Source organism: Arachis hypogaea, chromosome 15 (genome assembly GCF_003086295.3).
Source record: "Arachis hypogaea cultivar Tifrunner chromosome 15, arahy.Tifrunner.gnm2.J5K5, whole genome shotgun sequence".
Taxonomy (NCBI): domain Eukaryota; kingdom Viridiplantae; phylum Streptophyta; class Magnoliopsida; order Fabales; family Fabaceae; genus Arachis; species Arachis hypogaea.
Window position 1 is genome coordinate 113,559,510 of NC_092050.1, and position 6,814 is coordinate 113,566,323.

Sequence of the window (6,814 nt, forward strand, 5' to 3'; positions counted from 1 at the left end):
CTCTCAATTGTTTTGAAAAGTAGACATCCAGGGCTTTCTAGCAATATATAATAGTGCATATTTTGCCCGAGTTTAGATGATGCAAACTGGAATTCAACGCCAGCTCCCTGCCCTATTCTGGAGTCAAACGCCAGAAACAGGTTGCAAAGTGGAGTTAAACGCCAGAAACAGGTTATAAACTGGTGTTTAACTCCAAGAAAGAGCTCTCCATGTGAAAGCTTCAATGCTCAGCCCAAGCACACACCAAGTGGACCCCAGAAGTGGATTTCTGCATCATTTACTTATCTCTGTAACCCTAGTAACTAGTTTAGCATAAATAGAACTTTTTACTATTGTATTCAAGGATCTTTGGATGTTTAGTTCTGAGATCATGGAGGCTGGCCTCTCGGCCATTCCTAGACCTTGTTCTTATGTATTTTCAATGGTAGAGTTTCTACACACCATAGATTAAGGTGTGGAGCTCTGCTGTTCCTCGAGTATTAATGCAAAGTACTATTATTTTTCTATTCAATTCAAGCTTATTCCTATTCTAAGATATTCATTCGCACCCAAGAACATGATGAATGTGATGATTATGTGACGCTCATCACCATTCTCACTTATGAACACGTGCCTGACAACCACTTCTGTTCTACATGAAGATGAGATATAATGAATACTCTTAGATATCTAATACAAGGGACCGAGTCCGAGATATTAGAGTCTTTGTGGTATAAGTTAGAACCCATGGACGGCCATTCCTGAGATCCGGAAAGTCTAAACCTTGTCTGTGGCATTCCGAGTAGGATCCGGGAAGGGATGGTTGTGACGAGCTTCAAACTCGCGAGTGCTGGGCGTAGTGATAGACGCAAAAGGATAGTAAATCCTATTCCAGTATGATCGAGAACCGACAGATGATTAGCCATGCAACGATAGCGCATTGTACCATTTTCGCAGAGAGGACGGGATGTAGCCATTGACAACGGTGATGCCCAACATACAGCTTGCCATGGAAAGGAGTAGGAATGATTGGATGAAGACAGCAGGAAAGCAGAGGTTCAGGAGGAACGAAAGCATCTCTATACGCTTATCTAAAATTCTCACCAATGAATTACATAAGTATCTCTATCCTAGTTTATCTTTTAATTATGTTAATTATCAATTCTCTATAACCATTTGAATCCACCTGACTGAGATTTACAAGGTGACCATAGCTTGCTTCAAGCCGACAATCTCCGTGGGATCAACCCTTACTCACATAAGGTTTATTACTTGGACGACCCAGTGCACTTGCTGGCTAGTTGTGCGAAGTTGTGACAAAGTGTGATTTATGTTTGAGAGCACCAAGCCTTTGGCACCATTGTTGATGATCACAATTTCGTGCACCAAGTTTTTGGCGTCGTTGCCGGGGATTGTTCGAGTTTGGACAACTGACGGTTCATCTTGTTGCTCAGATTAGGTAATTTTATTTTATTTTTAAGCTTTTTATTTCTTATTTTCGAAAATAATACAAAAAAAAATTCTTATAAAATCATAAAAAACAAAAATTTTATGTTTCTTGTTTGAGTCTAGTGTCAATTTGTAAGTTTGGTGTCAATTGCGTCTTTTTAATTTTTCTTAAAATTTTCGAAAATTCATGCATGTGTTCTTCATAATCTTCAAGTTGTTCTTGATGATTTTCTATGCTTGATCTTTAATTTTTCTTGTTTTGTATCTTTTCTTGTTTTTCATATGCATTTTCAATTTGTTGGTGTCTAAAGTTTGAAAATTTCTAAGTTTGGTGTCTTGCATGTTTTTCTTTCCTTAAAAATTTTCAAAAATAAGTCTTGATGTTCATCTTGATCTTCAAAGTGTTCTTGGTGTTCATCTTGACATTCAAAGTGTTCTTGCTTGCATTATGTGTTTTGATTCACAATTTTCATGTTTTGAGTCTTTTTGTTGTTTTTCTCTCTCTTTATTAAAAATTTCGAAAAATCAAAAAAATATCTTTCCCTTTTTCACTCTTAAATTTTCGAAAATTTGAGTTGACTTTTTCAAAACTTTTTAAAATTTAGTTGTTTCTTATGAGTCAAGTCAAATTTTCAATTTAAAAATTCTATCTTTTTCAAATATTTTTCAAAAATCAAATCTTTTTCAATTTTCTTCTTAATATTTTCGAAAATTTCAAAATTTATTTTCAAAATCTTTTTCTTATTTCTATTCCATATTTTCGAAATTAATGCTAACAATTAATGTGATTGATTCAAAAATTTTAAGTTTGTTACTTGTCTAGTAAGAAAGGTTCAATCTTTAAATTTTAAAACACTATCTTTTTGTTTCTTGTTAGTCAAGTAATCAACTTTAATTTTCAAAATCAAATCTTTTTAAATTTCTTTTTTAAATCTTTTTCAAAATAAGTTTCAATCACATCTTTTTCAAAATCAATTTCAAAATCTTTTCTAACTTCTTTTCTAACTTCTTATCTTTTCAAATTGATTTTCAAATCTTTTTCAAATTAATCCTATATTTTTGTTTGATTCTTATCTTTTTCAAAACTACCTAACTAATTCTCTCTCCCTAATTTTCGAAAATCACCTTCCTCTTTTTCAAAATTCCTTTTTAATTAACTAATTATTTTAAATTTTAATTTTAATTTTATTTTTTTCTTATTTTCGAATTTTAATTTTAATTTTAAATTAAAAACAAAAATATTCTTCTTCTCTTTTCAATTATTTTCGAAAATTTTTCTCTCTCTCATCTCCTTCTAATTATTTATTTATTCACTAACACTTCTCTTCATCTCAAAAATTTGAACCCTCTCTTCCCCTTGGTGTTCGAATTTCTCTTCTTCTATTCTTATCTTCTTCTACTCACATAAAGGAATCTCTATACTGTGACATAGAGGATTCCATATTTTCTTTTCTGTTTTCTTCTTTTTCATATGAGCAGGAACAAGGATAAGAACATTCTTGTTGAAGCTAATCCTGAACCTGAAAGGACTCTGAAGAGGAAGCTAAGGGAAGCCAAAGCACAACTCTCTGGAGAAAATCTGACAGAAATTTTCGAAAAAGAAGGAGACATGACCGAAAATAATAACAATGCAAGGAAGATGCTTGGTGACTTTACTGCACCAAATTCCAACTTACATGGAAGAAGCATCTCAATCCCTGCCATTGGAGCAAACAATTTTGAGCTTAAACCTCAATTAGTTTCTCTGATGCAATAGAATTGCAAGTTTCATGGACTTCCATTAGAAGATCCTTTTCAGTTTTTAACTGAATTCTTGCAGATCTGTGATAATGTTAAGACCAATGGGATTAATCCCGAGGTCTACAGGCTTATGCTTTTCCCATTTGCTGTAAGAGACAGAGCTAGAGTATGGTTGGACTCTCAACCTAAAGATAGCCTGAACTCTTGGGATAAGCTGGTCACGGCTTTCTTAGCCAAGTTCTTTCCTCCTCAAAAGCTTAGCAAGCTTAGAGTGGATGTTCAAACCTTCAAACAGAAAGAAGGTGAATCCCTCTATGAAGCTTGGGAGAGATACAAGGAACTGACCAAAAAGTGTCCTTCTGACATGCTTTCAGAATGGACCATCCTAGATATATTCTATGATGGTCTGTCTGAGCTATCAAAGATGTCACTGGACCATTCTGCAGGTGGATCCATTCACCTAAAGAAAACACCTGCAGAAGCTCAGGAACTCATTGACATGGTTGCAAATAACCAGTTCATGTACACTTCTGAAAAAAATTCTGTGAGTAATGGGACGCCTCAGAGGAAGGGAGTTCTTGAAATTGATACTCTGAATGCCATATTGGCTCAGAAAAAAATATTGACTCAGCAAGTCAATATGATTTCTCAGAGTCTGAATGGAATGCAAGCTACATCCAACAGTACTCAAGAGGCATCTTCTGTAGAAGAAGCTTATGATCCTGAGAACCCTGCAATAGCAGAGGTGAATTACATGGGTAAACCCTATGGAAACACCTATAATCCCTCATGGAGAAATCATCCAAATTTCTTATGGAAGGATCAACACAAGCCTCAACAAGGCTTTAATAATGGTGGAAGAAACAGGTTTAGCAATAGCAAGCCTTTTCCATCATCCACTCAGCAACAGACAGAGAATTCTGAGCAGAGTCCATCTAGCTTAGCAAATATAGTCTCTGATCTATCTAAGGCCACTGTGAGTTTCATGAATGAAACAATATCCTCCATTAGAAATTTGGAGGCACAAGTGGGCCAGGTGAGTAAAAGGGTCACTGAAACTCCTCCTAGTACTCTCCCAAGCAATACAGAAGAAAATCCAAAGAGAGAGTGCAAGGCCATTGATTTGACCATCATGGCCGAACCTACAAGGGAGGAGGAGGACGTGAATCCTAGTGAGGAAGACCTCCTAGGACGCTCAGTGACCAATAAGGAGTTTCCCTCTGAGGAACCAAAGGAATTGGAGGCTCATCTAGAGACCATAGAGATTCCATTGAACCTTCTTCTGTCCTTCATGAGCTCTGATGAGTATTCTTCTTCTGAAGAGAATGAAGACGTCACTGAAGAGCAAGTTGCTAAGTACCTTGGTGCAATCATGAAGCTGAATGCCAAATTATTTGGTAATGAGACTTGGGAAGATGAACCTCCCTTGCTCACCAATGAACTAAATGCATTGGATGGGCAGAAATTACCTCAAAAGAAACAAAACCCTGGTAAATTCTTAATACCCTGTAACATAGGCACCATGACCTTTGAGAAGGCTCTGTGTGACCTGGGGTCAGGAATAAACTTAATGCCACTCTCTGTAATGGAGAAACTTGGGATCTTTGAGGTCCAAGCTGCCAGAATCTCTTTAGAGATGGCAGACAACTCAAGAAAACAGGCTTATGGACAAGTAGAGGACATGTTAGTAAAGGTTGAAGGCCTTTACATTCCTGCTGATTTCATAATCCTAGACACTAGGAAGGATGAGGATGAATCCATCATCCTTGGAAGACCCTTCCTAGCCACAGCAAAAGTTGTGATTGATGTGGACAGAGGAGAGTTGGTCCTCCAACTGAATGAGGACAACCTTGTGTTTAAAACTCAAAGATCTCCTTCTGTAACTATGGAGAGGAAGCATGAAAAGCTTCTCTCACTGTAGAGTCAACCAAAGCCCCCACAGTCAAACTCTAAGTTTGGTGCTGGGAGGCCACAACCAAACTCTAAGTTTGGTGTTGAACCCCCACATTCAAACTCTAAGTTTGGTGTTAGGAGGTTCCAACAATGCTCTAAACATCTGTGAGGCTCTATGAGAGCTCACTATCAAGCTATTGACATTAAAGAAGCGCTTATTGGGAGGAAACCCAATGTTATTTAACTATATCTATTTTATTCTATTGTTATTTTATTTATTTTATTCTTTTAGGTTGATGATCATGTGGATTCACAAAAACTACTGAAAAATCAAAAGCAAAATGAAAAACAGCATTAAAAATAGCACACCCTGGAGGAGGAGCATTCTGGTGTTTAAACGCCAGAAACAAGCACCAAGCTGATGTTTAACGCCAGAAACAAGCATCTACCTGGCATTAAACGCCAGAAACAGACTACATTTGGGCGTTTAACGCCAGAAACAAGCAGCAGTCTGGCGTTAAACGCCAGGATTGCACAGCAAGGGTGTTTTACACACCTAATTGGAGCAGGGATGTTAAGTCCTTGGCCCCACTGGATCTGTGGATGCCACAGGATCCCCACAGGATCTGTGGACCCCACAGGATCCCCACCACTTCTTCTCTCCTCTACACACCTTTTCATAACTCTCTTCCCCAAATACCCTTCACCAATCACCTCACTCACTCTTCCCCATCATATCTACATCACTCACATCCATCCACTCTTCCCCATAAACCCCACCTACCTCCAAAATTCAAACTCTTTTCTCTCCCAAACCCAACCCTCATGGCCGAACCCTAAACCTTCCCCACTCCTATATAAACCCCTCATTCCTTCTTCATTTTCACACAACACAACCCTTTCTTCTCCCCTTGGCCGAATACACACTTCTCTCCCTCTCCTCTATTTTCTTCTTCTTCTCCTTCTTTCTCTCTTCTTTTGCTCGGGGACGAGCAAACCTTTTAAGTTTGGTGTGGTAAAAGCATTGCTTTTGTTTTTCCATAACCATTTATGGCACCTAAGGCCAGAGAAACCTCTAGAAAGAGGAAAGGAAAGACAAAAGCTTCTACCTCCGAGTCATGGGAGATTGAGAGATTCATCTCAAGGGTCCATAGCTCAGTGGTAGAGCATTTGACTGCACAACAAGAGCATGAGGAATTCCCTCACCAAGAAATCCCTGAGATACCTCAAGGGATACATTTTCCTCCACACAACTATTGGGAGAAACTAAGGATAGGAGCACCAAAATTACTAGGAATGGAGCAACAAAGACAAGGAAGAGACATAGAGGAGCTCAAAAGCACCATTGGTTCTTCAAGAAGAGGAAGACGCCACCCTCACTAAGGTGGACCCGTTCCTTAATCTCCTTGTTCTTATTTCCCTGTTTTTTGTTTACTATGCTTTATGTTTATGTTTGTGTCTTATTACATGATCATTAGTGTCTAGTGTCTATGCCTTAAAGCTATGAATGCCCTATGAATCCATCACATTTCTTAAATGAAAAATGTTTTTAATCACAAAAGAACAAGAAGTACATGATTTCGAATTCATCCTTAAAACTAGTTTAATTATTTTGAAGTGGTGACAATACTTTTTGTTTTCTGAATGAATGCTTGAACAGTGCATATGTCTTTTGAAATTGTGGTTTATGAATGTTAAATATGTTGGCTCTTGAAAGAATGATGAAAAGAAGACATGTTATTTGATAATCTGA

The 6,814-nt window shown here is 37.5% G+C and overlaps 1 non-coding gene across 1 annotated transcript; it reads right to left on the reverse strand.

Moving 5' to 3' along the window:
* Positions 1-3,430: 3,430 nt before the first annotated feature.
* On the reverse strand, positions 3,431-3,538 carry LOC112752839 (small nucleolar RNA R71). Its single transcript, XR_003177252.1, has one exon. It is a non-coding gene; the product is annotated as a small nucleolar RNA R71 (small nucleolar RNA).
* Positions 3,539-6,814: the final 3,276 nt, after the last annotated feature.